Here is a 26353-nt window from a genome sequence, read left to right on the forward strand (position 1 = left end):
TGCATATGCATGCACTCTTGCACATATTATATGTAACTTTGGTACAGTAGATAACAAATATGATTTCTTATGACATTTTCAGACTCAGACATCCTTATTCTTCTTTACCTCCCTCCTTCCCTCTCCTCTGTATTTACTCCCCTCCCCTGCTCCTACACGAAGCACCCTTTTCCCACTTTTCTCTACCAGCCTCAAATTACTTATATGATTTCCCTCTGTATTTACTCCTTCTTCCCTAATCCTGTTTTCATTGCCCCAGTTCCTGTGTTTCCTCCAGATTATCGACTCACCTCCGAAAGGTTTGGGGTTCCAATCCACACATGAGAAAGAACATGTGATGTTTGACTGTCTGGGTCTGGGTTCCCTCACTTTCTATAAGCTTTTCTGGTTCTATTCATCAGCCAGCAAATTTTATGATGTCCCTTTTCTTTACAGTACTCCACAGTAACATTTTCATTATCTGCTTGTTCACTGAGGGCCACTTTAGGTTGTTTCTATTTCCTACACATTGTGAACAGAGTGACAATGAACATGGCCCAGCCAGTGTCAGCCAAGCAGGATGCCAAGTCCTCTGGGCACATGCCAAGCAGTGTTGTAGCTGCACCCTATGGACTGATTTCCAGACTGGCTAGGCCAGTTTATAATCCCTCCAATAGTAAATGAGGCTTGCCTTTACCCGACATCCTCTCCAGCATTCGCTGTGCATTGTTCTGTTGATCTTTGCCATTCTTACTGGAGTAAGATGAAATCTCAACCTTGTTTTGATTAGCATTCTCTAATTGCTAGGGACAATGAACGTTTTTAAAGGTATTTCTTAGTCCCTTATTTCTTCCCTGGTCCAGTTCTCGAATGTGGCATTTCACTGGTTTGTTCTTTACTGTAGTCAGACTTACTAAATTGAAGACTGATTACAAATCTTTATTTTAGTGGAATTTAACAAATCCAAGACTGATTGTGGATGTTTGCATTCTAATTTTCATCTTGTTTTTGTTAAAGTTTCCCTGACATTATTAGAACTATTCTATGTATTCCTAAGCTTTTCCTACCTGTCATTCAAACATGGGCTGCAGTCTGGCCACACATGCTTGGGTTCCTGGATCTCAAACACTTGGCAAAGCGGAGATCAAAAATGACAATTCCCAGCAAGTGGCACCACATGGAAAGGACATACGTGAGCTGTGTGTTTGACAACTCACACATCACATCAGTGTCTGGCATCTGAGAATGCCTGAAGCCATGCAGGAAGGCAAGACCATGCTATGGGAAGAGTACCTAGGACTGCAAGCAATTTTAATTATGTCCATATCTGCAGAATTTCAGCAAGGGGAAGAGTAAAGATTCAATTAAATGAAGCAGCGACAACACAGTTGGATAAAGTTGGTGCAAAAACAGTGCCAACTCCAGAGAACACAAATCCTATGCTCTCATGGCCCTTTATCATCCCAGAACACTCTAAAGTTTTGATCACAAAGCCCACACCCTAGACTTAGAATCTTGCCTCTCATCGTATGTGTACTGGGCACATCAAGACCGTCCTGTGTTTCAACTGTGAGGCCCACTACAACCTGAAGAACTGTATGAAAGGGTGGCATCATTAGGAAGGTTGAGAATCACCACTGTAAGGCCTGACAGAGGCAGTTTCAGAAACCTAGTTCTGATGTGGACACTCCAACCTCTTAGATGAGCACCCAGAGGCCTGGGTGGGGAAAGGGGTGACTTGCTTTCTCTACCTTCCCTAGGTCTACTATCTGTTAACATCACTGGATCAACTAGTTTTGCATCACACAAACTTTCCTGAGTCGGAGGAATATCATTTATTCTTCATTTATGTTTAGTGTTCTTTTCTGTGGTTCATGATGTTGTTTTGTTATTGTTCTCCTCCTCTTCCTCCTCCTCCTTCTCCTGCCTCTCCTGCTTTTACTTCTTCTACACAGAACTCTTCTCAGTCCTTCCAGTTTCTGTGTCTCCTGTCCCCATAGTCAGCTTAACTGTCTGAGCCAGTAGTGTCAAAGCAGACACATAGGGACACTGTCACTCTCAACGCATATGACTTGGAATCTATCAAGGATGCTGTGAACCTAGGAGCAGTATTGAGGTGTTTGCTCCCCAATGCTCCGTCCTGTTTCATTTCTCCAGAAAGTGGTTTGGATTTAAAGCATGCGTACCTTGTGCTTTTTGCAGGCCTATGATCTGTCTTCCTTAGAGGAATTGTACCATCCCTATATTTCAACTTCTTTCCCTCATGGTAACCTCCAATTTTGTTATTCCCATAGGGAATCTTTGTGTCCTGCAACCGAGAAGACATCTTCAAGCCCCAAACAGCACATCCTATGCACACCTCTTGTCACTATTACTGTATTTCTGGGGTCCACCATGAGCTTTGACAATCTTTCTGGGCATTAGACCTTTAACTTTCCAGACACATGAGCAATCTGTCCTCAATGAAGGAGACACATTCATGCTCAGCCTCAATTTGGATCCTGTGTCTTTTCTTCATTGATTCTTTTTGTTTTGTTTTGTTTTGTGTTGTGTTGTGTTGTGTTGTTTTGTTTTGTTTTGTTTTCTGACAGGGTTTCTCTGTGTAGCTTTGCACCTTTCCTGGAACTCACTTGATAGCCCAGGCTGGCCTCAAACTCGCAGAGATCCACCTGCCTCTGCCTCCCTAGTGCTGGGATTAAAGGCATGCATCACCACTGCCCAGCTTGATTCTTTTTTCTTTAAACAATAGTTGCCAGCTTGATTTCCTTTGAAATGACTCCTCATTGCTTAACAAAATCTAGGTCGATGGGAGAACTTATCAAAGTGTTACATTTCTGTTGAGTTGTAGCTGGCTAACTAAACCTCAGCAAAAGATTTCTGCACCTACTCTGACTTTGGGGAAAAGCTCTCACCTTTTGCTTTGGGTACTCAAAACTCAAACCCAGTATCAATACATTTAGGATTTGTTGGCTGCTTCCTGTTTTTCCATTACTGTGCCAATAACGCAGTGCCTGCTCCATTTTTTTCCCCTATCTTAATTTTGAGATAAAATCTTTCTATGCAGCCCAAGCTAATATCAAATTTACTCATATCTCAGCATCTGGAATGCTTGGGTTAGATTTCAGTCCTACCGTGTCCATCCAAGCACTAACTTTTAATTTTCATGATGCCCATATGAAAGAGGTAGAGTGGTAACTCTGATTTCTTTTTTATAAGAGCACTGAATTCATAGAGATTAAGAGATGAACTGACTTGGGTGTGGTTAGCAGGTAGAAAGTGACAGGATGTATGCAGCCTTTCAGTTTTTTTTAAGCTTTTTAAAATTATTTTTTCATTTTATTATTATTATTATTATTATTATTATTATTATTATTATTGTATTTGGGTTTAATTTTACACATCAGCAATGGGTTACCCTGTCCACCCCTCCTCCTGCACCCACCCTTACCTTCCCTATGACCTCCCCTCCATTCCCATCTCCTCCAGGGCCAAGACTCCCCTGGGGATTCATTTCAACCTGGTGGATTCAGTACAGACAGCTCCAGTCCCCTCCTTCCAGGCTGAGCAAAGTATCCCTGTGTAAGCCCAAGGTTCCAAACAGCCAGCTCATGCTCTAAGGACAGGTCCTGGGTCCCACTGCCTGGATGTCTCCCAAACAGATCAAGCTATTCAATTGTCTCACTTATCCAGAGGGTCTGATCCAGCTGGGGGCTCCACAGCATTTGGTTCATAATTCATATGCTTCCATTTGTTTGGCTATTTGTCCCTGTGCTTTTTCTAATCTTGATCTCAATAATTCATGCTCTTACAGTCCCTCCTCTTGCTCAGCAATTGGACACCTGGAGCTCCACCTGGGGCCTGGCTGAGGATCTGTGCATACACTTCCATCTGTTATTGGATGAGAGTTCCAGCATGACTGTTAGGGTGTTTGGCCATCTGATCACCAGACTAGGTCAGATCAGGCTTTCTCTCAACCATTGCCAGCAGTCTACAGAGGAAGTATCATTGTGGATTTCTGCGGACCTCTACAGCACTCTGCCTATTCCTGTTCTCATATGGTTTTCATTTATCATGGTCTGTTATTCCTTGTTCTCCCTTTCTGTTCTTGATCCAGCTGGGATCTCCTGCTCCCCTAAGCTTTCTTTCCCTCAAATCTTGCCCTTCATTACTCCCACTGTTGTCCAGGTTGTTCATGTAGATCTCATCCATTTCTCTGTCATTGGGTGATCCCTATGTCTTTCCTAGGGTCCCGCTTTCTAGGTAGCCTCCCTGGAGTTGTGTAGCAGTCTAGTCATCTTTGTTTTACATCTAGTATCCTCCTATGAGTGAGTATATACCAAGTTTGTCCTTCTGAGTCTGGGTTACCTCACTCAGGATGATTTTTCTAGATCCATCCATTTGCCTGCAAACCTCATGATGTCATTGTTTTTCTCTGCTGTATAAAAGTACCATATTTTCTTTATCCATTCTTCAGTTGAAAGGCATCTATGTTGTTTCCAGGTTCTGGCTGTTACAAACAATGCTGATATGAACATAGTTGAGCAAATGCCCTTGTGGTATGATTGAGCATTCCTTGGGTATATGCCCAAGAGTGGTATAGCTGGGTCTTGGGGAGATTGATTCCCAATTTTCTAAGGAAGCACCATATTGATTTCCAAAGTGGCTGTACAAGCTTGCATTCCCACCAGCAGTGGAGGAGAGTTCCCCTTGCTCCACATCCTCTCCAGCATAAGCTGTCTTCTGTGTTTTTGATCTTAGCCACTCTGACAGGTGTAAGGTGGTATCTCAGAGTGGTTTTGATTTGCATTTCCCTGATAATTAGGGATGTTGAGCAATTCCTTAAATGTCTTTCAGCCATTTGAACTTCCTCTGTGGAGAATTCTCTGTTTAGTTCTATAGCATATTTCTTAATTGGATTGTTGGGCATTTTGTTGTCTTATTTCTTGAGTTCTTTATATATTCTGGATATCAGCCCTCTGTCAGATGTGGGATTGGTGAAGACCTTTTCCCATTCTGTAGACTGTCATTTTGTCTTGTTGACTGTGTCCTTTTCTCTACAGAAGCTTCTCAGTTTCAACAGGTCCCATTGATTGATTGTTTCTCTCAGTGTCTGTGCTACAGGTATTATATTTAGAAAGTGATCTCTGGTGCCAATGTGTTCAGGAGTACTTCCTACTTTCTCTTCTATCAGGTTCAGAGGAACTGGATTTATGTTGAGGTCTTGGATCCACTTGGACTTAAGCTTTGTGCCTGGTGACAGATACGGATATATTTGCAGCCTTCTACACATTGACATCCAGTTATGCCAGCACCAATTGTTGAAGATGCTTTCTTTTTTCCATTGTACATTTTTGGCTTCTTTGTCAAAAATTATATGTTCATAGGTGTGCGGGTCAATGTCAGGGTCTTCAATTTGATTCCATTGGTCCACATGTTGGTTTTTATGCCAGTACCAAGCTGTTTTTTATTACAGTAGCTCTATAGTAGAGCTTGAGGTCAGGGATTGTGATGCCTCCAGAAGTTGTTTCATTGTACAGGATTCTTTTGGCTATCCTGGGTTTTTTGTTTTTCCATATGAAGTTAAGTATTATTCTTTCCAGATCTGTGAAGAATTGTGATGGTAATTTGATGGGGATTGTGGTGAATCTGTAGATTGCTTTTGGTAAGATTGCCATTTTTACTATGTTAATCCTGCCTATCCATGAGCATGGGAAGTCTTTCCATTTTCTGACATCTTCTTCAATTTCTTTTTTCAGGGACTTAAAGTTCTTGTCATATAGGTCCTCCACATGCTTAGTTAGCATAACCCCAAGGTATTTTGTATCATTTGTGGCTATTGTAAAGGGTGATGTGTCTCTGATTTCCTTCTCAGCCTGTTTGTCTATTGTATATAGGAGGGCTACTGATTTTTTTGATTTGATCTTGTATCCTGCTATGTTGCTGAAGGATTTTACTAGCTGTATCAGTTCCTTGGTTGAATTTTTGGGGTCACTCATGTATACTATCATGTCATCTGCAAATAGGGAAAGCCTGACTTCTTCCTTTCCAGTTTGTATCCCCCTAATCTCCTTATGTTGTCTTACAGCTCTGGCTAGAACTTCAAGTACTATATTGAATAAGTAGGGGGAGAGGGGACATCCTTGCCTTGTTCCTGATTTTAGTGATATTGCTTTGAGTTTCTCTCCATTTAATTAGATGTTGGCTGTTGGCTTGCTGTGGATTGCCTTTACTATGTTTAGGTATGTTCCCTGTATTCCTGATTGCTCCAAGACCTTTATCATGAAGGGGTGTTGGATTTGTCAAATGCCTTTTAGTGAGATGATCATGTTTTTTTTTTTTTTTCCTTTGAGTTTGTTTATATGGTGTATTACATTGACGGAATTTAATATGTTGAACCACCCTTGCATCCCTGGGATGAAGCTTACTTGGTCATGGTGGATAATTGTTTTGATGTGTTCTTGGAGTCTGTTTGCCAGTATTTTATTGAGTATTTTTGCATCAATGTTCATGAGGGAGATTGGTCTGTAGTTCTCTTTCTTTGTTGCATCTTTGTTTGGTTTAGGAATCAGGGTAATTGTAGCCTCATAGAAGGAGTTTGGTAATATTCCTTCTGCTTCTATTGTGTGGAACAATTTAAAGATTATTGGTATTATTAAGTCTTCTTTGAAGATCTGGTAGAATTCTGCACTGAAACCATCTGGTCCAGGGCTTTTTTTGGTTGGGAGACTTTTAATGACTGATTCTATTTCCTTAGGGGTTATTGGACTATTTAAATGGTTTATCTGGTGTTGATTTAACTTAGGTATGTGATACCTATCCAGAAAATTTCCCATTTCTTTTAGATTTTCCAGTTTTGTGGAGTAGAGATTTCTGAAGTATGACCTGATGATTCTCTGGATTTCCTCATTGTCTGTTGTTATGTCCCCCTTTTCATTTCTGATTTTGTTAATTTGGATGCTCTGTCTGTGTCTTTTGGTTAGTTTGGATAAGGGCTTGTCTATCTTGTTGATATTCTCAAAGAACCAACTCTTTGTTTCATTAATCCTTTGTATTGTTCTCTTTATTTCTATTTTATTGATTTCAGCTCTCAATTTGATAATTTCCTGGCGTCTGTTCCTCCTGGGAGACTTTGCTTCTTCCTGTTCAAGGGCTTTCAGGTGTGCTGTCAAGTCACTAGCATGAGATTTCTCCAGTTTCTTTATGTGGGCATTCAGTTCTATGAATTTTCCTCTTAGCACTGCTTTCATAGTATCCCATAAGTTTGGGTATGTGGTGTATTCATTTTCATTGATCTCTAGGAAGTCTTTAATTTCTTTCTTTATTTCTTCCTTAACCCATTGGTGATTCAGTTGAGCATTATTCAGTTTCCATGAGACTGTAGGATTTCTGTAGTTTTAAACCATGGTGGTCTGATAGACCACAGGAGGTTATTCCAATTGTTTTGTATCTGTTGAGATTTGCTTTGTAGCCAAGAATGTGGTCGATTGTGGAGAAGGTTCCATGGGGTGCTGAGAAGAAGGTATATTCTTTTTTGTTTGGGTGGAATGTTCTGTAGATATCGATTAAGTCCATTTGAGCCATAACATCAGTTAAGACCATTATGTCTCTGTTAAGTTTCAATTTGGCCAATCTGTACAGAGGTGAAAGTGGGGTGTTGAAGTCTCCCACTATTAATGTGTGGGGTTTTATATGTGATTTGAGCTTTAGTCATGTTTCTTTTACATATGTGGGTGCCCCTGTGTTTGGAGTATAAATGTTCAGAATTGAGACTTCATCTTGGTGGATCTTTCCTGCGATGAGTATGTAATGTCCTTCATCATCTCTTTTGATTGAATTTAATTTGAAGTCATTTTGCTGGATATTATGATGTCTACACCAGCTTGCTTCTTAAGACCATTTGATTGGAAAATCTTTTCCCTGCCTTTTTATTCTTAGGAGGTGTCTGTCTTTTGAATTTGAGGTGTGTTTCTTGTATGCAGCAGAAAGATGGGTCCTGTTTTTGTATCCATTCTGTTAGTCTCTGTCTTTTATAGGTGAATTAAGTCCATTGATATTAAGGGATATTAATGACCAGTGATTGTTCATTCCTGTTGTTATTTTTATTTTTTGGTGGTAGTGTGTGTGTACTTCTCTTCTTTGGGGTTTACTGCTGTGGTGTTATCTATTGCCTGTGTTTTCATGGGTGTATCTGCCTTCCTTAGGTTGGAATTTTCCTTCTAGTACTGTCTGTAGGGTTAGGTTTGTGGATAAGTATTGTTTAAATCTGGTTTTGTCTTGAAAGGTCTTGTTCACTCCATCTATGATGATTGAAAGTTTTGCTGGGTATATTAGTCTAGGCTGGCATCCATGGTCTCTTAGTGTCTGCATTATGTCTGTCCAGGTCCTTCTGGCTTTCAAAGTCTCCATTGAGAAATCGGGTGTTATTCTGATGGGTTTGTCTTTATAAGTCACTTGGCCTTTTTCCTTTTCTGCCTTTAATATTCTTTCTTTATTCTGTCGTTTAGTTGTTTAATTATTATGTGGCAAGGGGACTTTTTTGAGGGGTCTAGTCTCTTTGGTGTTCTATAGGCTTCTTGTATCTTCATAGGCATTTCCTTCTTTAAGTTGGGAAAGTTTTCTTCTATGATCATGTTAAATATATTTTCTGTGCCTTTGAGTTGGTATTCTTCTCCTTTCTCTATCCCTATTATTCATAGGTTTGGTCTTTTCATGATGTCCCAAATTTCCTGGACATTTTGGGTTTTAGCTAACATTCAGTATTGCAAGTGCTGGAAGAGTTCTCATTATCTGTTGTGGTATTTTAAGACTTGTTAAAGCATCAATTTACCTGGACATAATCTTGCTTATTTAGCAAAGATTATCTGAGTATTTACTTAGTGTCAATGATTGTCCTAAGCTCTGGGGACAGATCTATTAGCTGAGATGTAGTGGCTCCTGAGACCAAGCTGTGCTCAGGCACAGACTCAATCAATTGCTCTAGTTTACAGAGAAACAGTGAGGGTTCTCCACAGCAAGCTCCATGGTATAGGTGAACATCATGTACAGGCTGGTCAGTTACCACAATTAATACATTTGTGAATGGGATGTAGTACTAAATCAATCTAAGGTGGGTTGTTCCTTCCCATGGCTGAGGGTTCAGACTGAAGAAAAAGGTAAGGACACATGAGCACCGGTATTCATGTTACCCATATTCCTGACTTCAAGCAGAGGATGACCAACTCCCTCACATACAGCCTACAGTGCCTTCCTCACTGAGATGGGTTATACAGATCAAACCATTTCCCAAAAAGCTTATGCCCATTTGCAAGAGATAGAGTGGTAACTCTTATTTCTTTTTTGTAAGAGCACTGAACTCAGAGATTAAGAGATGAACTGACTTGGTTATTGTTAGCAGGTAGTAAGTGACAGGCTGTCTGTAGCCTTTTGGTTTTAGCTAACATTCAGTATCACAAACCCTGAAAGAGTTCTCATCATCTGCTGAGAAAGCTTCCTTCCTTCCTGAGTACATACGCCAGGTGTTTTGTCACTGTGGTAATAAAAATAGCTAACATACCCATAAGGCATTTCTTCTAGAATTCTTCAAAGTGGTGTCTCAGAGTTAGGCAATGGGGTCCAGAATAATAGAATCTATACATATGATAACTTAAGGGGAGGGGACATCTTTCCTATTGACCCAACTTCGTCCACACCCTACCACGTGATAGTCTTGCATTTTCTTTGGTGTTGAGTACATTAGGGTAATGTGGCTGAGTTCCATGTATCTCCCCTGTCTCCCCTAATCAGCCTAGCACTTCTTCAGTTCATTCTGGCATTCAAGGATTACCTTTTGCCTCGCCAACCCAGCCCCTCGCAGGGTAAAGCTAGTGACTTCTGTGCTTTTTTTCCCTTCCAACACACTTGCTTTGTGCTATATTTAACTCTTAAACATTAGCATTAATATCCAGCAGCACAAAGGAGGTTTCTGCTGTGCATTACTTCCACCACATAAGGTGGGGCTTATTCTGCTGTGCTTGTTGGGGATGAAAAAGCAGATGTACATACAACGGGAGATGAGCTAAGACTTCTTTCTGTGGTAAACAGAATCCAAAGCCTTCTGAAGCCTCTGTGCATGAGTTCACTTTTTTGCTTTTCTTCTACCTTTTGCTTTTGGCTTCAGGTGTCACACAGTAGCTAAAAAAGGGGAGGGTGACAAAATATAAGAATTTTCCCCCAAAAGAAAGTGCTTTGTACATGAAAGGAAGCACAGTCAGGCTAACACCAGCATCAGTTTTTATTTCATTTATAAAATATGTCATTTATATCACTTTATGTCCTCAGCATCAGTTTCATAACACTCTCAATTGGCTGAAATAAGGCTCTATAAAGTGGTACAGTGTGCACGTCAGAACGTTTTTGGACTGTATTGTAGTTATACCTGAATCTGGGCCATGGACCAGAGAGACAGTTTTGGATTCGCATGTATTTTTCTTGCTGTCTTGATGTTTTCCCTTCTTCACCTTTGGCCCCAAAGCCCCCCCCCCCCTCTTTCTTGTTTTTAACGGCAGGCTTTCCTTTCATTTGCCCTCTCGGGAAACTGATTTACGTGCTCAGACCACAGAAGGGTTTCCTTTCGGTGATTACAGCTCCTTGTCACTTTAGAAAATAAGCCTGTAAGCCCCTCCCCAGCATGTAATGAGAAACTCTTTGGCTTGGTATAATTTGGTTTTTGAGAAAATGAATAATCAAAGCAATATTAACCCTTAGCTATGAAAATTTACTTAATGAATGAGTTAAACATGTAAGGCAGATTATAGTTTTGTTCAGTTAAGGAACAGAGATGGTTTTCAGAGAGAGAGAGAGGGAGGGAGAGAGAGAGAGGATGTAGAAAGTGGCCATCTAACCAACAGCTGGAAAGCTAAGGTCTCAGGAAGAGGAGAGCATTCTATGTATTCTATGCATATGTCTGCCAAGGTCTTCCTACAAGACCCTGAAGGATGAGCAGATGTCAAAGGTGGTGTTCTGAGTCAGATCGACAGAAAATCTGAGCCTTTCACCTCCTTCCCCCCACCACCCCATTTCTTCTTCTCTTTTTAATAAAAATAGATTCCTCTCTCACACAATACATTCTGACCAGTTTCTCCCCACTCCACTCCTTCCAGCTGCCCCTCACTTCCCTTCTCCCCCAATCCACTCCTCCTCTGACAACAACCAAACACAACAAAACAGGATACAATAAAACAAGGCAAAAATCCTCATATTGAGGCTGGAAAAGGCAACCCAATAGAAGTAACAGGGTCAGAAGAGCAGACAAAAGAGTCAGAGACACAGATGTTCCTACTGTTATGAGTCCACAAAAACACAAAGCTAACAACCACAACATAAATGCAGAGGACATGGTGTAGACCCATTGCAGGCCTGGTGATTGCCACTTAAGTCTCTGTGAACCTATGTGAGCCCTGCTGAGTTGATTCAGTGGGAAACGTTTTTCTGATGTCCACTATCTCCTCTGATTCCTACAGTCTTTCCTCCCCTTCTTCCACAGGGTTCACTGAGCCTGAGGGGAGGCACCTGAATGACATCATGAAATTTGCAAGCAAAAAAAAAAATGGAACTAGAAAAAAATCATCCTGAGTGAGCTAACCCAGACCCAGAAAGACAAACACGTTTCCCCACATCTCTCCACTGCAGAGCAGTTGTGAAAAACAGTTCAGACATGTGGCAGTCCAATCAAAGATAAAAACATCTACTTGTATTATCATGGAATAAAACAACAATAACCACTAATCAAGAGTTGATGGGAGCAGGTGCATAAACCCACAGCCTGACATTATGTGGACATAGGCTCCTTCTTTGAACCTTGTATATTTCTTCATTGTCTTTAACCTGCCTTGGAGTCAAAACTCCCTGGAGCTTTAGGGAGCTTCTAGGACAGTGTCCAGATAATTATGTGCAGAGTCAGTTTTGCTTGCACCTCAGGGGATTTTTTTTTTCTAATGAAAACCTAGTCACTAAAGAAAAGTTCAGCCAGGATCAATGGTGTGCATAACAAGATGGCTTATAGCCTGCACACATTCTGATTGTTCAGTATTAATATTTTGACTTTATGAATATTTTGAGTATTGCTAGCTACATTAGGTTAGCAAAATTGGAAAAAAGAGAATTTATTGCACATGCACCTCTAATTCCTTTAAATGTATAAGTTTAAATGAGTTACTGTCATAAGTTCATTCATTTACCCAATAAACATGGGTGTTTCCCATTGACTAGCAGGAGGAAATAAGGTTTGAGATTTATCTGGTATCCCAATTAGAGGTACTTACAAACTATTCTTGGAAAATTGCATTTTGCCCAGTTATTAGTAAGGAAAAATGAAACAAACTACCATAGACAGACTCCTATGAAAACCCGAGCCGAAATAATCTGTTTTCTCCTCTTGTGTGTTCAGTATTATCTTAATTGTCTTTCCAACGGTTGTGATAAAATCCCCTAACCAAAGCAACATAAGAAAGGAGCGGTTGGTTTGCACTCACAGCTCAACGTCACTGTCCACCATGGAGGAAGGCACAGCAGTAGGAAATGAGGTAGCTTTTCTCAGCCTTCCAAGTCGTGAGGCAAAGATGATGAATTCATATAATCAGCTCACTTTCGTATTTTTATACAGTTCAGAATCCCAGACTAGGGAACAATGGCACTCATAGTAGGTGGGCTTTCCCATTTCAAGTAACCTGGTCAAGATAATCTCTTACAGGAATGCCCAGAGGCTCATTTCTCAGGTGACTCTAAACAGGTGACTCTAAATCTTATCAAGCTGACAACTGATATGATACCCATCATGGGTGTTTTGTCACAGCAAAGGAAGGCTGATTAATCAAAAGGTGTAAGCAAGGAGTAATATTTCTTTAACTATACCTGTAATAAAGAGACCTGTTGAAAAATACTTTAAGAAAGGAACAACAGGCATTGGGAAACTTGCAATGCTGACATTCATGGAAATGAAAAGAATAAGGCCTGTGTTCCTGAACTGGACAGGTACAATGATTGTTCTGCTCGGATGGGACCTGCTAAGAGATGGAATGAGAAGGGGAGAAACAGAGAGCTGGGGAGAATGGTGAGAAACAGGCCAAAGTGAAAGGGGACCTTGCACCAGGAAGGGGGAAGGAGGTGATCAGAGCACATTCTGATCACAGCACAGTGAAGTCCTGAATGATTCAAAGTGGGAGACTGAGGATAGCCTTCCACATTATCCCCTTGAGACCTTGAAGTAGGCCCTGTGTTATAACAGAGAGTAGTCAGGGTTGGAGTCCCATTGACAGCGAATTAAACCAGCTGTCACTTGTTTTGAGATTTGGGGCAATGTATTCACCAATGCTGTTTTATCTTGCATATGTAAATGAAGCAAGTATCCTGTACACAGGACTTGTCTGATGACTGAAGGCTGTCCTATTCTGCATCCATCACCACAGCTGCAGACTCATGGCTTCTTCTTTTCCTCTGAGTTCACACTTCAGGGTATATGTTTGTGTCATTGTACTTTTCTTCTATTCATTCCCACCTCTGTTTTTCCCCATAACTGCTCATTCACGAATCATCCTCCATTTATCTGCATGATACATATTTATATCAAGTACATAATATAAGAAAATTACAAAAATAGTACCCTATTCCCCTTAGACTTTTCCTCTTTCCTCACTGTACCTCACTTATTTTCAATACATATCTGTGTGTCTGTGTATGTGTGTATAAAAATCTCATAAACCTAGAGTCTACATATAAGATAAAACATCAATTTTCATGCAAATGTTAAGACTTAACTCTTCTTCCTACCTGAATAAAACTCCATTGTATATGTGTAACATATTTAAGCCATCCATTCATCTATTGGTGAGCATCTATGCTATTTCCATTTCTTGGCTACTGGGAATAATGCAGCCACAATCACAGCTGTACAAATGTCTCTCTGACATACTGACTTAAATGCCTTTAGGTGTATGCCCAAAAGTAGCAGCAGTTGCTGGGTCATATGGTTTTATTTGCTTGTCCTTTTATCTATCTTTCTTTCTTTTGAGGAGCCACCACAGTGCTGATTTATTTCTATGGTGGCATAACCAATTTACATCCCAACTGATAATATAAGGGTTCTTTTTTTTTTTTAAACACACCCTTGTCATCATTTGTTTATTTTATTTTATTTTATTACATTTTTAGTTGAAATAGAATCATATCACTTTCCTGGCTGCTGCTTCTCTAGATACCCTCCCCCATCATCTTCCCATACCTCTCCACTCTCAGTTGATAGCCTCTTTTTTTATTATTATTGTTACAGGCACACATATGTATATGGGAGCTATGTGTGAGAACTATACTTACTGAGCTGAGAGGTTTTAATTTATATTTCTCTGATAGCTAAGGAGGTAGAACTTTCTTCTTTTGAAAAATATCTGTTTAATCCATTGACCATTATTCTTTGGGTAATTTTTGATTTATTGAGTATGTTTGTTTGCTTGCCTGCTTGTTCAGTTCTTTATACATTTTAGATATTAACTCCCTGGTGAGATGTTTTTTCCATTCTATAGGCTGCCTCTTCATTTTGCTTATTCTTTTCATTTTCTACAAAAGTGTGTGTGTGTGTGTGTGTGTCTGTGTGTCTGTGTGCGCGCGCGCACTATGTGTGTTTCTGAACGTGGGTACATGAATGCCACAGATAGGAGTAGAGGCCAGAGGTCACCTTCTTCGGGTGTCAGTGTTCACCTTTCACCTTATTTGAGACAGAGTCTCTCTATTACTTGACAATGCTTATTCCTGTCAAACAGTGCCACCCATCCTCCCATTTGAAGATTCTGTCTTAACCTCCTCACTGAAGGAACTCTGGGGCTTAAGATGTGTGCTAGCACACCTGACCTTCCATGGTGTCTCTAGACTCAAACCCATAAGATTAAGATTTGCACTAGCACACTCACTTTCTGTGGAATTTCTAGATGCCATGTGCTATCCTTACATCTTAGCCCCAGTGCCATCTCTGCAAACTCATTGAGAAGCTTTCTTTACTTTATTATGGTCTCATTTGTCCACATGCAGCATTTTTAAAAGAGTGATTGTAGTCCTTCTCAGAGATTCCCTGACAACACCCAGCCCAGGACCAGGAAGTATTTCTTTATGCTCTCCTCTAGCAGTCTCAGTGCTCCATGCAACTACCTAAACTAGGTCATGAAATGGTCAACATACTTTAGCCTCCATCCCTTCTGTGAAATGTCCCCATAGTCTTTTTCATTTTCCAGCTGTTGGCAATGTCTTGGAAGACTGAAGAGCCTTTAGAAGGTGAGGCCTACGTGGCAGAAGCCATTCCTAAGGGCAGCTCTATGTGGGCTATAGCTCACGACTCTCAGCTTCCTGGTCAGCCTTGGAGTGAGAATGCCACATTCCCCACTGCCGTGAACACCATGCCTTCTTGCCCGTGGTGAACTGGCACTTCTAAATGTGAACCAAAATAAGCCCTCCTCTCTGTAAGCTGTTGCTATTAGGTATTGTTACCATGGCAACACAAAAGCTACTGGTCCACCCAGCTGCTAGTCCTGTGCTTACCCACATGTACCACCCAGGTGACACTCAGCTTCAGGAAGGCACAGTTATTTGCTCAGATTCCAGGTCCCCAGCCTGAAGGTTAGTGACGGGCACAGAACAGAGAAATGGAAGAACTACCCCATTTCTCTGTGTGCTGATGAGTCAGGGTGAGGCAGGAGGAGTAGGCTGGGAGCAAAACCACATGGCACACTTAGAGCTGGGAGCTGTGTTCCCACCAGCTGCTTGCATAAACTTCAGAGTCGTGTGCCACAAGGATGTGGAGAGGTTTGGACACAGCCTTGGAGTCTTTGATCTGCCTACAAGATCTGGGTGACTCAGAGCAAGACATTTTCCTCTCTAAGCCTGAGTTCCCTCAGCCCCAAGGTTTATATATATATATATATATATATATATATATATATATATTTATATATTTATATATTTATATATATAAAATCTTCATATAGCTTATATAATGGAGAAATAGATTTCATAAATACAGTTGAATAAAAGCCTCCCATGTGCATACCCAACAACTTACTGTCATTAGTGAATGCTCTTCTCATTAGCTCATCATGGGGCCTATGTCTTCTTGTGTCCCATTCCATTCCAGCACAGAATTCTTTTTTCTGTCCTCCCTTCCTTCCTTCCCTTCTTTCCTGCTTCTTTCTTTGACTTAATGGCAGGTGAGAGAGCTAACCCTTGGGTCACAAGGGTAGGATAGCAAGTCTTGACCCTCACCAGCTACATTGCAGGAGAAAGCAGCCTCTTCTTCCTGTCTGGGCAGCACACTAGAGCTGACATAGGTGAGCCAGCCCTGAGGTGTGAGAGCAGGAGAGCTGACTCTGCCCTCCTCATCTGCCATGCTGTGGCATGGGTGAGGGAAAGATGCCTTCACCACTCTAACCCCTTGCCACCTGTGGCAGATGATAGATCTGGCCCCTGGGGGTCCCAAGAGTGAGAGAACCAGCTCTGCCTTACACCAGCTACAACACACTGGAGCTCACCCTGTTGTTGAGTTTGTAGGTGGGCAGGCCCCGAGGGCATAGAGCAGGAGAGCTGAAGCCCCTACCCATCCCCTCACCATCCCCTCACCCCTCACCCTGCTTTCCTCCTAAAGAAATCATGAGAGAGGGCCCTGCACCTCCCCTGCCCAAAATAGTAGAGCTGGCCCCAGCATCTGAGGGCCCAAGAGAAGGAGAACTTGCCAGGCACCTTGCTGTAGGCTGCATTGGGTGAGCTAGCAGAGGTAGTGCTGGAGAGCAATCCTGGGTAGTGATGACAAGAAAGGAGAGAGAGAAAGCTAGGAAGCTGACCTACCCAGGTACCATCTAGTCCCAGAACCAGGGCTACACATTGATTCACCCCAGTATCTACCAAATCTATGAATTGTTGGAGCATGTGAAGGGGATGGACCTATAAATCCAAAACAGTAGGATCTCCACGACACAGGACAGCAATAGGATATCCAAGAGGAGCCCCAGTGAGAGCCGATTTTGGTGGTGTAGCATAAAGCAGAGGCCTTGAGTCAGATCAATGACTCATGGTAATGAACGCTTGCAAGTAAAGATGAATGGACTAAAGGGTAAACTGTGTGATTCAACGGGCCACACCACCGGTTCCACGACAGGATTCTTTTTTAGTTGTTGTTGTTGTTTTTGTTTTTAAATTTGCTTTTGATTTGGGGGAGAGGTTGCAAGAGCAGAGGGCAGATGGAGGGGACAGGGAGGTAAGTGGGATGGGAATGCATGATGTGAAATCCACAAAGAATCAATAAAAGTAAAAAAATAATAAAATTAAAAAAGAAAAATATGATATAAAGCTCTAAACAAACAAGATGTGAAAGAAGCAACATTTCTGTTAAGCAAAAAAGTCTTTGATTTTTTTTTTAAAGGAGGGAAGCAAACTGCGCATGTTCCTGCTCCCCTGTCACTGCTGCTTCAAGCCACTGCTGCTCTGACTTCTTTGTCATGGCAGACCACACCCTCAAACTGTGGCCAGAGTACTCTCCCTCCTTAGACCAACCAGAAACCAGGCCTTCACGTTGTATTTCTAGGTCTGATTTCTGAATCCTTGGGAGACTTATATGCTTGGTTTTGAAGAAGAAGCCTGTGCTGGTCATCTGCTTCTTTTCATCATTGTGACTTGAGGAGTCAGTGTAAGGGATTATTCTGGTTCCTAGCTTCAGAAATTTTTCTGCATAACCATTGGGTGGCATGGTTTCTGTGTGGTTGTGTGGTGATTCATTTTCATCTGTGTAGTGACATGGCGGGGAACATTGGAACACAGCAGCTCACAGGAAGTGCCAGGAAACAGAAAGCATAAGACAAGAATTTGATGAGCTTTTTAAAGCCCCTTCTCCAATGACCCACTTCCTCCAGCCAGGCCAGACCTCCTACTTTCCACCACTTTCCAATGCCATCAAATTAGGAATCTACCAGTTAGACTAGAGCCCTCTGATAGAAAATTACATGTCCACACGGTTGGGCTTGCCTGGCAGACCGCCTAACTATTTCCGGTTCAGAATAGCCATCTCCTCTCCGGGTCAGACATCTCATGGGACCGGGACTCTGTGGCTTTATGTGGTTGCATAAAGCGCGCGCACAGCCATGTAATCTATGTGCATGTGTGGAGTACCCACATGAGTTCCTGTACACATGCGCAGCCCAACCTTTTTAAAGCCAGTGCCATCTTGCATGAGCCCCCCTTATCTCCTCACCCACGTGTGTTTCACACAGGCCTGTCACCTCCATCCTCTTCAATAAAAACTCTTCTGTGGTCTTGTAGTGTTCAGGACGTGTTCCTCGTGAGGTAAAGCGCCTTGATAACTAACACCCTCATGATCCAATCTCTTCACAATGCTCACCATTTGCCAATTAACCCGTTAACACTTCAAAGTGTACGTCAGCCTAAAATGACTGCAAGCCAGGACCGAGTTGTAGTGAAAACCATACAATGTGGAATGAGATGACCCAGGGTTCAAATAACAATCCTCACTAAGTTACTAAGTGGGAAAAGCTGCATTTTAAAAGTTATATATAAAAGTTATAAGGATTAAATAATTTGCATATACACACATGCACATATGATTGAGAACCATATCTGGAACATAGTAAGTTCTCAGTTGTGTGACTTGTGACTTTCCAGGTTAGTAGCTGTGTTTATACAAATTCACAAAATGGAATTGTCAAGGGAAATGCCACAAGTCAGTAGGAAATGGCATTTTCATGAGGGATGCCTGGATGTTCTCCTGCTCCTGCAATCTCCTCACTCTTCTCTCTATGGAGACCCCTTTTCCACTCTTTGGTCCTCTCAGAAGAGAGCCCAACAGGAAGAATGGAGGAGGGTGGAACACTGTGGGAAATGTTTTAGATGAGGAATTTGAGAAGGATGGACGCTAGTGATGGAGATGAGCGTCATTCCTTAAAACCCTGCTGTGCCTGAGGCAATGCTTGGGTCCAATAAGGACAGTTCCTCTTGTTGACTTTTGACCAGAATGGAATCTTGCCCTAGGAAGAACAACAACATTTCCCCTTGCTCCAGGCTTTCCGCCACTTTTTAACTAGCTCTCTTATCAGTGTGTGTAGGTACTATTGTGATAGCTGCTATATAAATACAAGAATAGAGAACAAGAGAGGAGGGGAGGCAATTAGCTCAATTGTGTAAGGCTTTTTTAAGAAGCAGGGAAAATTTCCATAAATTTATTCTTGTTTCTAAAGAGGCAGAAAGAAAATGTTAGAAGAGATGCCCTCACCACCAGTCCTGGTGCACAGTGCTGACTCAAAAGAATACAGAGTCCACTCAGTTTCCCTTCCTGAATCAATGTGATTTTCCAAATCAATTCATTTTCCTACTGTGCGCCACTTCCATGTAAATAACCTCTTTATTCGTGGGGAAGTAGAGAATGAGCCTTTCTAACAGTTGTCATAAATTAGAATAAATTGCATGAATTCAAGATGTAAAAGTATGGGAGCCAGGAGAACATGCAACATATTTTCCCCAGATAACTCTGTGAAGAAGCACAAATGTATACTCTGAGCGTATGTGTATCTTTCTGTGACTGACAGCCTGAAGGACAGCACATGTGACCTGTGCATTGCTGAGGTGAAAACACTCTTTATTTGAACTGAAGAGCAAAGTAAATAGAAATGGATAAAAAACTCAGAAGTTTACAGTGCAGATGAGTTTTCAATACAAGATGTTCTGCCTTATCAGTGGTGTACTTATCTTTTGTTCTAGGAAATTAGCACGTATTCTTCAGCCTAATGATCTCCCAACTGAGCTCTTTCAACATATATTCTTTATATAGACACATATTAGAAAAACTACAGATGGTCAGTAAATTATGTCTGAACCTTCATAATTCCACACAAGTTATATATAAGCAGGGATGAAGTTTATCTCTCCTGCCTTTTTATTGTGGTGATGATTGATCTTGCTTTGTCATGGTGTACATAACAAAAGTAATTTAAAACCTTGACGTTAATAATCCAAGATAAAGAAATAAAATGAGAAAGGTGTGTGTGTGTGTGTGTGTGTGTGTGTGTGTGTGTGTGTGTGTTGCATATCCATCCTTATGGGGAGAATGGGTAAAAGACTTTGATGATTCAAGAAAAATGGTTAAAGATATGGCAAAAATGTTCTCCAGAGACTCATAAGGTTAATGTTAAGCTACAATTACACCTACCTGAACACAGCACACACCTGGGCACCTGCCAACATTTGCCTTGTTATCTGAATGAATGGCTTCAGGTAGCAGGAGAAAGGGATGATGTCACCTTCCTCTGCCCATTCAGGAAAAAAAAAACATAACAAACCAAATGTTACTCTGGTTGTACACCACTTTAAATACACCAATACCAAATTTTAAAGAAAATGAGCACTGCCTAAAAATTTACTATTTTATTTATTGTTTCTGACAAAAAAAATCCTTTTAATAATTGTCATGACCAATACATTTGACCACAAGATCTACAACTGTTAAAAGGTCTAGTTTAGTGCATGTGAGAGATGAGAGGACAAACACACAGATCAGAACACCAGCCTTCTCCTTGGTCTTACAGACTCTTAGGCTTGCTTTGAAATGGTCGGTTATGGCTCTCCAGGGAGCTTTTATCTGGACCAATTCCCACAAAACAATCAATGTATGTCATTATTTCTTTCCTTGCCCCAAAGAGCAGGAGGCAGAGAAAGTAATGCACAGGTAGCGAAGAATTGAGAGTCTAGTGTGCAGAAGAAGCAGGTTTCTAAGCATCACATCAGGCCACCAGCCCTTTCTCTGGCAGAAGTTAGTCATCATTTCTCACATGAGCCATGCTTTCTCTCCCAGGATTTATGTGTCTTCCTCCCCTCTACATAAAGAATTAGCTGAATATAGTAAAAATCAGAGGACTCTGGGGCTGCAGATGGCTGACCAGCTGTTTCTGGGTGACACCCCATGAATCAGTGCCTCATCGGGCTTTAGTGCCTCCATGTTTGGGGGGCAAAATATTCTGCGTTTTGGAAAACTAGTTCATGGAAAATAATACAGCAAACTAACATTTATAGAAAACCACAGTAATCTTGTAACAAATGTCCTAAATTATGTACTCAAAAGAGGATCCAATTTTACACAAGGTTCTCTTTCTGAAGCCTGCAGGACAGAACGCTGTCTCCTTCGGTGTTTGCAACTGCTGCTCCTTTCAACCCCCAAGTCCACACTGCAAGTGCCAAAAAAAGGACAAGAAAGAAAAAGATATGTCACTTTATATAACTTACACACAGAAGACATATTTCAGTGGGAAAAATGGCCAGGGAGTTCAGGGAGGGGAATGTTCAGAAAACTTCATTTTTATGCTTTTTTTTTTTTTGAGACTCACTGTATATATTTTCATTTGGTTTGATGTTAAGATTAATGCTGCTTTTAAAAGCTCCTGGTTTCCACTTAAACAATGGTTGTTCTTCAGTACTTTGCTGGGGGTATGGGGAAAATAGAAGTCAAATGCTAGTTTATTTTCCAGCTGCTGCTCTCCCTCTTCTTCAAGGAGGAAGTCTCTGGCAAGACCAGGGTTCCGCCGGGGCCTTCCCTGGTTGTCCGTTTCAGTTTTAGATTCCTGTTTGATGTGAAATGTCTAAAGCCGTCATTTTAATAGGCGAAAGAGTAGACATAGGCCAAACACCAATGATCAGGAAGAAGGCATTTGGGAGATGGGAGAATCAGAAACCTCTGCGATCATTTTCATTCAATGAAAGCCATTCCTTTGGGTGGGAGTGTCCAAGGCCCGTACCCACACATGCTGCCCGCATACCACACAAGCTGCAGGAATGCAGATTTCTGTATCTGAGAGCAGCTGCTAAGTGAAGTGGAACACCCAACAGATGGCTGCATTGTCATTGTTGGGGGAGGAGGAGGGAGCAGCTATTTTGGATTTTCTGTTGAGGGTGTATATGTGTGTGAATGCATGTGTGTGTGTGTGCATTTCATAGAACTCTGTTCTCCACCACCTATGTCCCCACTACAGAGCCCTCCTGTTTCTCAAAGGCTTGTTTTCACTTTAATTACTAGAACAGTCACTAGTGGTCTTTGGCCATTTAGTATTTAACAGATAAAAACAACAAGGTCCAAGGGCACACAGCTTGTTAAAGTCAAGACCATAACTCTTTCACTTGGCCATGCAACATAAACAAATTAATTAATAAAATAGACAAGTAAAAAAAAAAAAAAACCCTACATCATATTTACCTGAGGATTAGTACTGATCACTAAAGAAAGAAAATAATTCAAGGGTCAGAGTTCTAGACTTTGAAAAATACAGCTGTATTTTTTTCCTTTAAAGCTCTATGGAGGAGTTGCTCTGCAATTCTCAGAAGAAAAAAATGAAGTCTTTATAAACTAGCCTATATGAGTATTTTATTATGCATCTTATTAGAAAACAGTTTGACTCATAGCACCCCAACATTTTAATCTCATATTTCAGAAATAGTGGTCTTCTGTATTTCTGGTTGCAGAATACTCAGTTAAACTTCAAAGTCAAAGCTATCAAAAGTCATGCATAACAGGAAAATAGAAAAACCTTAGATCCCATCCTGACATGCTTGCAAAAGGTCCCTGTCACCTTTCTGATGGTAGCTTAAGGTCAGGGTACAGTCACATGGTTTGTTCACTGGTGTGTGTGTGTGTGTGTGTGTGTCTTTCCAGAAATAGAATCAATATAGAACAGACAAACCCACACTTGCCAGTTTGTACAGTTTTGTGGTTTCTGCCAGGGCTACTGACTGGAGAAGGTCTACCAGATAATGAAAGCAAACTATTTCAGTTCCTGTGGGCCTAGAGAGCTTCTGTAAAGTTCTGGTTTGAAACAAATGAATAACAAATTAAAAGACACAGTAACATAAGGGGGTGGTTAAAATATATTAACTGAAATCAATGTAGGAGAAACATAGTTAAAAACCTTGCATTCTCAGCAATAGCTTGTGATGTATTTGGTTAATCCCTTAAAATTTATGTTAAAAGCCTTTTAGCAGAAAGTCAATACACGTAGGTGGTGGAACGAGTATATCATCCTGCACTGGAGGTTGCATTAAATATTCTGCATAGGCTCCACTGTTTGTAGGAAATGAGCAGGAGTTCATCCGACGGAAGTCCAATATCAAGGAGACCAAGTGTGCTTCTCTAAACAGTCTGTGGAGCCATGCTGAGTATCATGCTGTCTTCTGCCTAGGTTTCCCACTGACGTCAACAAGGGTCCTGGAAATGAAGCAAGATCAAACTAACCAGAAGCCTAGCCTAATAATAGAGCAAAAATGGGGAGCAGATGGAAAGTAAAGCTTCACACACAGAGTGTGACCTCATGCTATAAATTTGTCAAGTGGAATAAACAACAACAGCAAAGTATGAACGGCCTGTGAGCACTCACTGGTGTCCAACTTCCAGAGCATGGCTGAGTTGAAAAGTACCTACAGAGGAACCTTTCAAAATGGGGACAGAAGAAAACATCCATTTTTGGATGAAATACTCCTGTCTGTGTCTAGGAGCAAAAGACACTTAAAACTAAAAGCATAATAATCTAGACATAGATTATGAATGTCTTCCTTTTACTCATTATTAGTGTATAAATTCATCTGCACGGTTTTCATCTTACTTGGACAAAATTATTGTCTGTGAGGAGATACGGCTACAAACATGAAGTCTGGTAATGAAGTCAGAGAAACCACTGTGCCTGAAACAAAAAGTTGCAAGGGGTCTGCCACACCCTCAACAGATGGAAGTACTCTTTTGTGTGTCCTTATCTCGTGTGTGTGTGTGTGTGTGTGTGTGTGTGTGTGTGTGTGTGAAGTCCTCACTGGACACTTTTTGCCTTAGCACTGTTCTATTGCTGTGAAGAGACACCATAACCACAACTAATATAAAGGAGAACAGCTGGGGCTGGCTTACACTTTCAGAAGTTTGGTCTGTTACCATGGCTGGAAAGATAACAGCATGAAAGCAGATATGGTACTTGAGAAGTAGCTGAGAGTACTACATCCAGATTGCCAGGCATCATGAAGAGACAAACACTGGGCCTGAATTGGGCATTTGAAACCTTAAAGCCCACCTCCAGTGACACACTTCCTCTACCAAGACCATACCTACTCCAACAAGACCACACCTCCTAATAGTGTCAATCCCTATGGACCTATGAGGGTCATTTTTATTCAAATCACCACAGTCTACTCAATGGCCCCCATAGGCTTGTAGCCAGATCATAATGCAAAATGCATTTAAACAAACTCAAAAGTTTTCCTAGTCTATCACAGTATCAGCACTGTTTGAATGGTTAAAAGTTCAAAGTCACTTTGGAGACTCATGGCACTCTCTTAACTGTAATCTTCTATAAAATCAAAATGAAAAAGTAGGTCACATACTCCCAACATACAATGGCACAGAATACATATCACCATTTCAAAAGATAGGGAAAGGAGCATAATGAGAAAATACTGGACCAAAACAAGACCAAAAATGAGCTGGGAAAACCCCAAACTCTGTATTTCCAAGTCTGATATCAAAGTGCTCTTCAGGTCTGTCTCATGTCAGCTTTGTTGACTACAACACATGTGTTTTTCTTGGTTTGGTTCCACATCTTGTTAACAGCTTTCCTCAGCAGGTATCTCATGTCTGGGGAACTCTGATATCTGGTGGTTACCAATGAGATTCAGGCTTCACTTTCATAGCTTTGTGGTGATGATCTCTCTGCTCTTTCATGCTGGGACATCCCTAACACATTCTTGTCCTCAGCAGCTTTCCTTAGTTGTGGAAAGAGATTACACAACCCCTTTCTTGTATTCTTGACTCTAAAGCCAGAACCATGTGACCAAATGTTGCGAGCACATACCCCGGTTATGGGGGAGAAATAATCACTCTTGATTCAGACTTGGTATAGCACTCATTTATTCACACAGTAAGATTACAAGCAATATTTATCCTGTCTTCCAAGTGGAAGTGGGAGTACCTCTCTGGGTGTACAGGTCCGGAATCACCATGGCTGTTCCTCTGGATCTTGGGTCAGCCTTCCTCTGGTCAGCTACATCTGCACTGGGGACAGGATCTCACATCTCTGTCGGAGGAGAGTCGTCTCACTCAAGGGCCTGACAAGCTGTTGGTTGGGTCTGAGGCTTCATCTTTTATATTCTTTCCTGGCTAGGTTTCTAGTCTTATCCCTACTTCCACACATAGCTTAGAGCTTGTCACTATCACTACTCCATTTGTGGTTTACTTATGTCATTCTATTGCTTGTGACTCCTGACCAGGGTTGTTCACCCTAGGCCTTACATGTTCCTTACACCAAAGACACCAAGTTCTGCTGGCTGGGACTAGAACATGGTTTTCCTCATTCAAATACTTTTTCACCAGCATTCTATTATCAGCAGTTTCCTTCCCTGCCTAAGATTGGCTATCCTGAAACTTGATCTGTAGACCAGGCTGGCCTTGAATTCAGAGATCAGCTTATCTCTGCCTCCCAAGTGCTGAGTGCTGAGTTTAAAGGTGTGTGCTTCCAAGGACCACACTAAACTTTTCCTTAATTCTTTTTCACACATTGGAAGCTTAGCTGTATGGAAATTTGCTCTAAGGTCACCACGCTTTTATTTCATTAAGTATCAGGCTTTCATTTAATCTGTTTACCTCTTTGAGCAGAGCACTTAGCTCCATTACACTTCCTAGTGCCCTCGCTCTCTCAAATTTTCCATTATAGGTTTTATTTTTGTTTTTGTTTTGTTTGTTGTTGTTTGTTTGGTTTTGTTCAGTTTGCACCTTTTCATTATAGATCTGTATAAGACTGGCCACTTAACCATGCAACACAATCAGTATGAGGCTGTTTTAAATTCTTCTCTGCCAGTGCCATTAATCTAAAACTCTTCAATTTAGTCTCAGGCCAATTTTTTGGACAAGGGCAGAAAGCAGCCACATTCTTTGCCAAAATACCACAAGATCAGACTCTAGACTACATACTACTATTATTCTCCTCTGGAACCTCTGTAGCTAGGCTCCCACAGTTCACATCACCCTCAACACCACTGTCTTGCATGCTTCTACTGGGATAGCCCTTTAAGATACTATGGCCATGGCAACTCTCAAAAAAGAAACCATTTAACTGAGCCTGGCTTACATTTTCAGAGATTCATGCTGTGGGATGTTCTGTATGTCAAATGTGTTGCTCTGATTGGTTAAAATAAATAAAGTGCTAATTGGCCAGTAGCCAGGCAGGAACAATAGGGTAGGCAAGACAAGGAGGAGGAAAATTGTGGGAAGTGGAAGGCTGGGTAGAGAAATACTGCCAGCCGCCAAGATGACAAAGAAGATATAAGGTACTGGTAAGCCATG

The sequence above is a fragment of the Onychomys torridus genome, chromosome 15 (genome assembly GCF_903995425.1).
Source record: "Onychomys torridus chromosome 15, mOncTor1.1, whole genome shotgun sequence".
Taxonomy (NCBI): domain Eukaryota; kingdom Metazoa; phylum Chordata; class Mammalia; order Rodentia; family Cricetidae; genus Onychomys; species Onychomys torridus.